The sequence below is a fragment of the Salvelinus alpinus genome, chromosome 13 (assembly GCF_045679555.1).
Source record: "Salvelinus alpinus chromosome 13, SLU_Salpinus.1, whole genome shotgun sequence".
Classification (NCBI taxonomy): Eukaryota; Metazoa; Chordata; class Actinopteri; order Salmoniformes; family Salmonidae; genus Salvelinus; species Salvelinus alpinus.
In genome coordinates, this window is record NC_092098.1 from 11,665,038 (window position 1) to 11,677,370 (window position 12,333).

Sequence of the window (12,333 nt, forward strand, 5' to 3'; positions counted from 1 at the left end):
CAGTTGATGGAAATGTTGTAGTTGTGGATGATGTTTCAGGTTCGGTTGATGGGGATGTTGTGTATGTAGCTGTGGATGATGTTTCAGGTTTGGTTGATATGGATGTTGTAGTTATGGATGATGTTTCAGTTGATGGGAATGTTGTAGTTGTTGATAGGGATGTTGTAGATATGGATGATGTTTCAGGTTCGGTTGATGGGAATGTTGTGTATGTGGCTGTGGATGATGTTTCAGGTTTGATTGATATGGATGTTGTAGTTGTGGATGATGTTTCAGATGGTTGATGGAAATGTTGTAGTTGTGGATGATGTTTGAGGTACGGTTGATAGGGATGATTGTAGTTGTGGATGATGATTCCGGTCGATGGGAATGTTGTAGTTGTGTATGATGTTTCAGGTTCAGTTGATGGGGATGGTGTGTATGTGGCTGTGGATGATGTTTCCGGTTTGGTTGATATGGATGTTGTAGTTGTGGATGATGTTTCAGTATCAGTTGATGGAAATGTTGTAGTTGTGGATGATGTTTCAGGTTCGGTTGATGGGGATGTTGTGTATGTAGCTGTGGATGATGTTTCAGGTTTGGTTGATATGGATGTGGATGATGTTTCAGGTTTGGTTGATATGGATGTTATAGTTGTGGATGATGTTTCAGTATCAGTTGATGGAAATGTTGTAGTTGTTGATGATGTTTCAGGTTCGGTTGATGGGGATGTTGTGTATGTAGCTGTGGATGATGTTTCAGGTTTGGTTGATATGGATGTTGTAGTTATGGATGATGTTTCAGTTGATGGGAATGTTGTAGTTGTTGATAGGGATGTTGTAGATATGGATGATGTTTCAGGTTCGGTTGATGGGAATGTTGTGTATGTGGCTGTGGATGATGTTTCAGGTTTGATTGATATGGATGTTGTAGTTGTGGATGATGTTTCAATTGATGGAAATGTTGTAGTTGTGGATGATGTTTGAGGTACGGTTGATAGGGATGATGTAGTTGTGGATGATGATTCCGTTTCGGTCGATGGGAATGTTGTAGTTGTGTATGATGTTTCAGGTTCAGTTGATGGGGATGGTGTGTATGTGGCTGTGGATGATGTTTCAGGTTTGGTTGATATGGATGTTGTAGTTGTGGATAATGTTTCAGTATCAGTTGATGGAAATGTTGTAGTTGTGGATGATGTTTCAGGTTCGGTTGATGGGAATGTTGTGTATGTGGCTGTGGATGATGTTTCAGGTTTGATTGATATGGATGTTGTAGTTGTGGATGATGTTTCAATTGATGGAAATGTTGTAGTTGTGGATAGGGATGTTGTAGATATGGATGATGTTTCAGGTTCGGTTGATGGGAATGTTATGTATGTGGCTGTGGATGATGATTCCGGTTTCGGTCGATGTGGAATGTTGTAGTTGTGGATGATGTTTCAGGTTCAGTTGATGGGGATGGTGTGTATGTGGCTGTGGATGATGTTTCAGGTTTGGTTGATAGGGATGTTGTAGTTGTGGATGATGTTTCAGTATCAGTTGATGGAAATGTTGTAGTTGTGTATGATGTTTCAGGTTCAGTTGATGGGGATGGTGTGTATGTGGCTGTGGATGATGTTTCAGGTTTGGTTGATATGGATGTTGTAGTTGTGGATGATGTTTCAGTATCAGTTGATGGAAATGTTGTAGTTGTGGATGATGTTTCAGGTTCGGTTGATGGGGATGTTGTGTATGTAGCTGTGGATGATGTTTCAGGTTTGGTTGATATGGATGTTGTAGCTATGGATGATGTTTCAGTTTCAGTTGATGGGAATGTTGTAGTTGTTAATAGGGATGTTGTAGATATGGATGATGTTTCAGGTTCGGTTGATGGGAATGTTGTGTATGTGGCTGTGGATGATGTTTCAGGTTTGATTGATATGGATGTTGTTGTTGTGGATGATGTTTCAATTGATGGAAATGTTGTAGTTGTGGATGATGTTTGAGGTACGGTTGATATGGATGATGTAGTTGTGGATGATAATTCCGTTTCGGTCGATGGGAATGTTGTAGTTGTGTATGATGTTTCAGGTTCAGTTGATGGGGATGGTGTGTATGTGGCTGTGGATGATGTTTCAGGTTCAGTTGATGGGGATGGTGTGTATGTGGCTGTGGATGATGTTTCAGGTTTGGTTGATAGGGATGGTGTGTATGTGGCTGTGGATGATGTTTCAGGTTTGGTTGATATGGATGTTGTAGTTGTGGATGATGTTTCAGTTTCGGTGTGTGGGTTTGTTGTGTATGTGGCCATGGATGTTGGTTTAGGTTCAGTTGATGGGGGGAACGTAGTTATCCTTTCTGCTGTAACTGTTAACAGTTTTGCAGATACAGTAATAGTTGAAGAGTCGCTTGTTGTAGAAGTTATAGTTGATGTATCAGTTGTAGTTGTGGTTTGATATGCTTGAAAGTAGACTGTTGACAGTTTTTCTGATGAGCTAGTGGCCATGGTTGCATCTGTTGTAAAGGGTTCTTTAATGACTTTCACAGATGTTTCAGGTGCAGTTGATGGGAATGTTGTATAAGTGGATGATGTTTTAGGTGTAGTTGATGGGGTTGTGGATGATGTTTCAGGTGTGTTTATATCAGTTGTTTCATACGGAGTCGTACCTGTGGTTTTAGGATTGTTTTCATCTGTACGTTCTGTCGTGGCTGTAGCTTTAGTTTCCAATGGGCTATCAGGTGTATGAACTGATACAATAGGTAGGAATGTAACTGTGGCAAAAGTTATCCTTTGTGATGTATTTGCAGACAATGCCTCAGAAACGCTGCCTGGCGCAGAAGAAGCAGATGTCGACATGGGCATTATAGTTGACGTCTCTAATGTTCTTTCAGATGGTTTTCCAGGGGAGGTGGCTAACAGCTCAAACGTTTCCCCCCCTAATGTCCTAGTTGTTGCTATGGTTTGTAATGTAGTTGTTTTTAACATTCCAGATGAGTTTGAAGCATATACAGATGTTGGTGCTATTTCTGATTTGATTGCAGATTTCATTTTAGGCGTTGTTATCGAAGAAGAGGTTATGGGTGTAGTTATCATGTCTTTTGAAATTGAGGATCTTACAGGAGCGTCAACACGGACTGGTTCAAATGCACTTGTAGACATTTCAGATGTTTTAACCTCTGAATTTCCAGATGATTCTGCAGTTGCAGTTACTCTTTCTTTATTAACTGTGGTCAATGGTTTCAAGATGCCTGTTGCTGAGGTTTTGAATGAATTTACGGCTGTTCTCTCTGTTGTTTTTGTCTCATATGAAGTTTCTTCCAATTTGTTTGTAGTTTCTATGGCCTTTACATTTGCTGTTTCAAATTGGGCAGGCATTGTCGTCGCAAGGTCATTTTGAGACGTGCTTGCAGGGGGTTCTTTTGTGGAAGGTGCTTGTGTAAAAGTGGTTGCCGGGACATGTGAAGTTTCCGTCATGATTTCATCCCCAGTTGAGGGAGCTCCTAATGCTGTTGAAGGGGGGGTTGACTCTCCCTGTTGTGACTCTGTAAAGGCTGTTTCAGTGGTGTACACAGACAGGTCCATGGATGTGGTGGTAGCTAATATTTCAGACGAAACTGTAGATTCAGGATCTCCTGGACCAGTAGTGGGTTGGGTAGTGCCACTGATGTCAACATAGGGCTCATATGCTCTTCCATTCACCCTGAAGACAAACCATTGAGATGTAAATGTAATGGTGTAATTATCCTCTTTTATACGTGTAACTTTACCTTTTAAACAAAGTAGTTACTGACATGGAGTAAACAAGGCAATAAAACATAGAAACCAAAGATACTGTAAAGCATAGGATTTGCATACCTGATAGCATTGCCTGGCAATGGTGACATAGTGTTGTGAACAATTCCTGAAAGAAGACAGAGGTGTGCTGATTGTATTACTCATCATTGAGGTCACACTTTATTTGGATAGTCCGGATAGTCCATCTGTAAATGCTCTACAGATGGACATACTATCAACAAGCTATCTGTTGATAAGCAACTGCTTGCTAAGGTTATGGTTAGGTTTAGAGTGTAAGGGTTAAGGTTAGGGTTAGTGTTAAGGTTTTGCTATGGTTGGGGTTCGGTTTACAATAAGGGTTAAGGTAAGCGTTAGGGTAAGGGTTAAGTTTAGGGTTAGGATACAGGTTAATGTTAAGGTTAGGGCTAGGGTTAGTAGATAGTTGAAATGTTACTGATAGTCTGTAGATAGTCTGTAGAGCATCTACAGATGGGCTATCCAAATAAAGTGTTACCTAAGCAATTCATGTTGATCATGGCTATTTGTAAAGCAAATTAATTTAGTGGGCATTATATTATTGGAAAAACAATTTGTCTTGCATACTGACAAACATCTAAAACATCCATTGTATCTGAAAAGTAAATCCATTGTTGTCCATATTGTGTTCCGTTGTTATGGAAAGAGCTATACTTGCCTGTAATGATAATGAGAAGAGAGAGGGTTTTCTCTGCCATGGTGTGACCAGGACATTCCCTCATGTATGATCCTGGAGGGTACACAAGTGTGTGTTCATACAGTACATGGGACAGTACGTTCACTCCCAATCCTAGTACATACAGGTATACAAGCAAATTGCAGCAGATTTCAGTTGAATGCATTCAGTTGTACAATTGACGAGGTGTCCCACTTTCCCTTTCCCTACTTGAAATCGACCTGCCGTGCTGTCTGAGTTGTACTCTGTATAGTTGTACAGAGTACCAAAGCTTTCATAGGCATATCAAATCTGAGATCAAATGCATCCAGGAGAACATCCTCACATGCCAAAAAGGAGAATTATGTTAATACTTTCAGCAGTAGCTGACTGTTAACTTTGGCAAAGCAGACAGAACAACATGGTGTGAACAATTCTCAGCTAAGTAGTGAAAATTCAAAACACAAGATGTCAAGCAGTAAGTTCAACAGAGTCTGAAAGAGATTCGTTATTAACTATACAGAGGACAACTAACACATCTTTAGCCCTTCATTTGCCCTTCATTTGCCTGAGAGATACAGTAGTCATGTAGATGTCCACAATGAGTGGTACATCTTGCAAATGAGGAAGTCATGCAAAACCAGCATCAATAAGGCGGCATGACTTCTATCAGTAATGTTGACCTCAAAAAGCTCATTCAATTATTAGTCTGCGTGTTCTATTCCTCTTTCTCCACCAACCAAATGTCTCCGATATCACTTCTGTCCATTACATATTGTGACTTTTACTTCCTGTTGTTTCGCTTTACTTTACGTACCCTGGACTCTATGCACCATACTTTACGCATGCCAATCAATTTCTACATATATTTTAAACAAAACATTTTTGTTGTCAACCAAATTGGTTAATAGCATCAGTGACAAATACACTTTACAACATCTTACATCAGACATTATGTTGTAATTGAACCTAAGCAATACAAAAAAACAACAACACTGTAAACAATCAATTTCTCTAAGATAGGGATGCCATATTTACCTGAGATAGGATGCGTGGAAGGGCACTGATACTCCTGGACCATAGGATGGTCTCACAGTGAGTGTGGCACACATGGTACAGTTACTCATTCTTACCCTCCTATGCCTTACCTGCTTTGCATCCCAGCCAGTCATATACTCTCCATCACACTTTCTACCCTGGCAGAGAAACACCCACATTTGATGTACGCATTTACTACGCACACATCTTTAACAGCAACATTTCAGGTTTTGTTTGCTTGTGGTGAGTTATGTTGAGGGATGGGATGAGAAATGTTTGCTGTCGATTATTTTACTTCAACAACAGCTGGTGTGTTTTTCCCTCTGTTCTAGATGTTATGGAAACACTTGATCAGGGCAACATATAGATTCAGTTTGTTTACGACTAGTGTTTTCAACAGAATCACATAAGATCTCCCAATTGTAGGTAGGTATGTTTTCATGTCGCGTTTGTAGCTGCTGCGGCTTTGAGATGTTCTACTGTTTATCCACTAGGGGGAACCCTTGCTTGAAAATGCAGAGCGCTTCATACAGTATTTTAACAGGGAATACTTAATCAGGTATACATATCTGTACATTTATAATTAACTGAGAGATGTTATTTATAGGTATGGTATGATGTTAGCAACTGTAACCTCTTTTTATGAGAGATGTGAAGGTGGTAGTGGTGAGGGGGGAGGCATAAAAAAGTTGGGTCATTCAGGGCTAAAAAAAAGAAAGACTGTTATCGTTACAGAGTTATTTGTACCTGTTACTAGACAGCCACAGCCACCATTGATTCAGTACTATTCTAGTTCCAGGATCGCCTAGCCACTCTCAAATCTCCCTCCAGCTCAGTCTAAAGGTCTGCGAATTTGAGATTATCTCTAATCGCCTGGCCCTGGAGGTCAGATAAGGTAGAAGTGTCAAGCAGCTATTACAGTGGCCTCCTGTAATAGATCACTCCAGTGTAGGTGAAGAGGGTGAGGATGGAGGGGATCATAGGTCAGTGCTTGGCTGGGCGGAGTCAATGGGAGCCAATGAATGGCAAGACTATTTTGGGGGATCAGGTTTAGAATCCGCTAACATCACCCCTTTACTAGCTAAATACTTACAACAATATTGTGGTAGTAATTGGTTACTCAAAAGCATAACCTTTTTCTATGTGCCACTCAAAACGACGAGCAGCAGTGCTTTATATTACCTAGCTCTTACATCACATGCATGTTGACTTGAACGGATTAGCTTCTTATTTGATTTGCTATGAGCTCCATGTTGTACTGGTAATCTGATAAAAAATAGAGAGTGATACTGTAGTTGCATAGCAACAGGATTCATGTTTGACTGGTTCTCTCAGTCAAACTGTAGGGATGAAAATGATATTGGCTCATAATGAGTGAGGAAGACTGTTCCTATCCGCGTGGTAACTAGGCCAGAGGCGATGGCTTTTCCGCCATACTGTCTCACTTCCTGTTTTCCAACCCAATGTTAATCTCACAGACCAGGTAAAGAAATAAGCCATATAGACTTCTTTCTTTAAATATTGAAGTGATTAAGGCCCCACAGGCCCGACACCTCATTAGGGTATAATTAGTGAGGTGTGCTAACGAGGAGGAGGTAGCAGATCCCAGTCCACAGGGCCCAGGGTCGAGGTAGAGAGGGATGGAGGGGATATATATGTGGGGCAGTACTGTGATTCTCACAGAATTAACACATAAACTCTTTACACGGGGGCACACTTACAGTACATTAATACTCACCTACACCCACCACTCCTACACAAATACAATGTCTGTTATACAAGAGAACACCTACACTTACTAGCACACCTACTGCTGTTCACACACATCTTCTCTATACAGTACACTGTGGAGTATCCTAACCCACTATCTAGCATTACATGCTCAGTGCATGTCCTAAGGCCAGTACCCAAAACCCTCAGCAAGACCACTTACATAAACAAAACAAGCCGACGCGACCATTCATAAACACAATAATACTATGTGACAGAAGTCCCGGTTCCTGGCTTTCATTGTGAAGACGATGTTATACATTTAAGCATTGTATTACAGAGGAACATACTAAGGTTCTAAGGAAACTACACAGAGGTGCAGTGAATAGTGATGAATGGTTGGGACGGTGAACTTCAGAGAGGAAGATGAAATAGGAAGGCTGAGCTGCTACGACAACCTGTTATGCTCTATTGTAACTCAAGAACACATCTCGCCATAACAACGCATCAGATGTTCATTGTGGGAGTTGTCCTGGAAACAAGAGCTTGCGGGGGGAGCGTGGAGACGAATGGACGGTTTTAGTTTATCAGGTTCTATTCTACGATGGGCTGATTCTCCTGTGACCTCGTTTTATCATTCCCTCCCTCCACCCACAAGTGTAACAATGGTCTCAAATCAGGTCATATCCAGGCGAGATCTCTGCTACATCCTCACACTAAAACTGGATCTCTCTCCGGCTCTGCTTTTCACTGCTGAGCCCAAAAGGAGAGCAGTCAGGTTAACCATGTGATGGCTACCAGTAATGGACTTGAATGAGACCATGCATTGTTTGTTGGAAAGCTTGCTTAGTGATTTTAGTTCTTGCTCAGGTGTAATTGTTTCATCACACAGGGAACTAGGATTCAGACTAATGTAGCTAGTTCTGTCATGAATCAGGATGAGAGTGACGCTGGCCTCAAAAGGTAAACTGACAGTAAAGGTCTGTTCTGTCCTGTTCACTTGTCAGCTGTACGCACACACCTGACTGGTCACATGATTGCGCCTATCGAGCCATGTTGGCAATTAAGGAATTAAATGAAGTGAATGAGGACAAAATACAGTTTGTTACAATTTTTGTGTACTGTATGTAGTAAGTATCTGCGACATATCCACAGGAGATCATTAAAGATGGCAAACAAGCAGCTGAATCCTGCTCACACTGCTCATGCCTCATTGGAGGTGACCTAGCTGCAGTCTATGCAGGGGAGGGGTCATAAGAGAAAATCTTCCCATATACTGTCCATGTATGTCTCTATGCTGTTAGTCTTGTATATTTAGCAACCGCCTCCATTTATCCACTTCTCTGTCCCCACACAAACCCTCCCTCTTCTGCCTCACTAGCAACTAGGGTAGGATGGTGAGGAAGTGACAGCAACTGACTGAGCATTTGCCAATCATGAAGCAGATGTGTGGTGTATATACGTGTCGTCGCCCACTGAGCTACAGTATGACTTCCTTCCTTAGGGACGTCGATACGTAACAGACCTGCGGCACTCGTCCCCTGATCTCACTGAGTTACGTTGCCGTGGCACCAGCTCTCCTCCTCACTGTCCTGGTTTCATTCTGTCTAATTATTCTCAAAGTTCAAACTAGAACAGCAGGGTGACCTTCAGGAACTAGTTTGGGGAGGCAGGGAGATGTGGAGAGGGGAGGGCGAGAGGGAGAATGAGCAAGAAAGACACCAGAAATAGGCTGGTTGTCCCAGGGAGATGACTCCAAAAAGCAGTGGGAGGAATATAAATATCTTTTAGTAGGTCGTATCGACCAGAAAGTAATCCGCTATACTGGTGACGGCTTTCTGGAGACTGCGACTTTGAAAGTTTCAGAGGCATGGGGAGGTGGGGGTGACAGATACCAGTGAGTCACTTAGCTCTATCTATACCAGCAGTGCTGGACTGCTTTAAAATGTAAACCTCAACTGGTATGATTAATACATGTAACTGACACGTAAGTTAGAGTTGATCAAGTCATGCTGACATGATTGGAACATTTTGGGGTGGGGATTCCTTTTGTTATAGTAAATGCATCAGGGACCCCCTTAAAATCAGAACACAACTCCAACTTTAGAGTCCAACAAAAATAGCATACAAGGAGTTTTACTACGACTGCTGCACCGCATGGCTGGACTAACCAAGTCTTGGGCCCTGGGAAATAACATTTTAAAGGCCCCCCCCTCAATTTGGCAGTTGTCAAGGTAATTTCCTGCAATTCTACACATATTCCCATGGGGCAGAGAGACACATTTCCAGGTTTAAAGCTTAAATTACAGTGCATTTACGTTCAAAACAACATTTTTAGGGAATACAAGTTGAGTTGAAAATTGGATCATTGATGGAGTTCTGTGGATCCTTATGAGCCTCCCAGGCCCTGTTGTGCATCTAGGGTAGCCTATATTGGAGATGAGTAATATTACATTACATTGTACTGTATTGCATCCTCTAAACTTGTTCCACAGATCCCTTGGCCAAATGTGTTTAATCTGTTGTTGCTAGCCACGGACACCCTGCAGCAGGATCCCGGTTTGGGAACCACTGATGTAATTCACTGTAACCTGAACAAACATGCATGCTTTGATTAGGGGACATTCAAGACCTCCATTCACAATCTTGTGCATGGCTAACACAATGTCAAAATGTGTTCTTAGTATCTATATAATGACACAGATTACTACATTCTTGTCATTTAGCAGACACTCTGATCCAGAGCAACTTACAATTGAGTACTGGTCCCCCGTGGGAATTGAACCCATAACCCTGGCATTGCAAGCTCCATGCTCAACCAACTAAGCCACATGGGACCCATTATATAGCATTATAAACTGGGTGGTTCGAGCCCTGAATGCTGATTGGCTGACAGCTGTGGTATATCAGACCGTATAACATGTATTTTTACTGCTCCAATTACATTGGTAACCAGTTTATAATAGCAATAAGGCACCTCAGGGGTTTGTGGTATATGGCCAACATACCACAGCTAAGAGCTGTATCCAGGCACTCCGCGTTGAGTCGTGTGTTAGAAAAGCCTTTAGCCGTGGTATATTGGCCATATACCACACCCCCTCGGGCGTTATTGCTTAATGCTATAATTTCATAATTTCTACATGAATTAATGTTGAACAATAATAATATATTTGAATTCTGTGGTTCCGGCCAGGAGCAATCAACCATAGCATTTCAACCATGAAATCCCATTCTGTGAGAGCCCTCAGTTGAGGAAGCTCATTCTTCTGGAGTGAATCACGCATCGGAGGTAAGAGCTGAGAGAAAAGGCCAGCACTAAGAAAGACGAGGTGAGACTGATGTTGTAAATTGTGGTAGAGGGCCGTGTGCTTTCTGCCACAGGCTGCAGAGGCCTGTTCTGTTTGATCTCCATCCTCTCTGGGGTATACTCCCTCCCTCCCTCCCTAACTCTCACCTTCGGTGTCTCACTCTCTCTATATACATCCATCTCCTCCCCTTTCCCCCCTCCCCTGGGGTTAGCTACAGCAGTCTGGCCAACAGCAATGGTAGCAGGGTGGTGGGCCCCGTAATGGAGTCACATGTATCACATGCCCTGGCTGAGGATGGGATTATCAACTGCAAACACACATACTCACAAAGACAGACGCACTCATTATGAGAGCAAACCATGCGCTGTGATCATGGACAACAACATGAAAATGGTGTGTAAAACAGACCGTCAAAGTGACAAACAAATAATGACTACCCCGACCTCACACCATCCCTCACACTTGTGATGCCCTCCTCCCACTCCCCCTCTAGGTCCTGTCCATAGTGAGTGGACAGAGGGGGGTTTAGCTCAAACTGCTGCAATCTGCAGAAAGCACCCCTGTGTAAGCACTGTGCTGTCCAGAGTCTGGCTGCCGGTAGCACCCTGATATCATGCACTCAGCTCTTTCCCTTTGTCACGGCGGATTGTGGATGGGCCGTCTGTTTAAAAGAGGGGACCAGGTAGGGGCGGGACAGGAGCGGGAATGGAATGGAGGGGCTCTGGGGGGATGGGATGCTCTATTGAACACTGGTAAAATGCTCTGGTTTGTTTCAGTCTATACCACATATAGAGAGCGAGAAGCACAGAGTGAAAGAGAGATGAAGAGGGAGACAAAGAAGGTTTGGAGGTAGAACAGCATGGGTGTCCAAAGTGGGTTGGTGGGCCATTCCCAAGTTCCCAAGGCAGAGATACAGACAGTTTGTTAAACATCATTTGCGACGCACACCCACACACACTTATTCCCGCTTCAGATAGATGAGTGGACTGGGTCACTCTTTCTGACTCGGTGTCAGAACCGTTAATGTGAAGGGAGAGTCCAGATGGTAAATGTCTCGTCCTGAGGACTTCCCCTGGACCGACTGGTAGATTTGACTCTTCACCACCCCCTGTCAGATTCCAGCCCCCTGTCGAGCACGACACACACACCAACAGACAACCGTTTGAGCCATCTCTCATCTCCTAATCACTGCACTATATGGCTCATAAAACGGATAAAGGTGGGACAGGACACACAGACATATAGAGTGCATGGGGGGCACAGTGACCAACATAGCAACACACAAGAACAATAGAGAAGAGTTTGATCATTGTTTTGTTTAGACCATTTTGGCTACACTGACACACACTGTGTAATGTAGGTGTGCTCTGCTTCCTACTGGAGTCATTATAATGTGTTCCTAGTCTGTTTGTCAAAAACATAGGCGTAACATTTCTTATATCTTTCACTGTATAAATGGAGCAAGTTCTGCCCCTCCCTGTCTGCAGTCATCTTAAGACTGTATCATAAAGGTGGATGCTCGTGTTCTGAGTTAAATAAGGTGACTATCCCGCCTCATCCTGCATACAGGCTCCTGTGTGACTGAGATTTATTTTCTGTGTGATTGTTTCCCTGTGCAAATAAACTCAACTGGAAAAAAAGATATGCATTGCAGCATGAGTGTTTTACTGAAATGCAACAGGTTTGTGTTTAGGCTACTGTACATTCACACACTATTGGGGAGTGTGCCGCTATAATCACACTATATTGATCAGTTGTTATTTCTATGGAGGATGGAAGGATAGATAAATAGCCTATGGTCCGATTTTTAAAAAAGAATAAAAAAATCGATTTGCCAGGAGGATCATATCGATG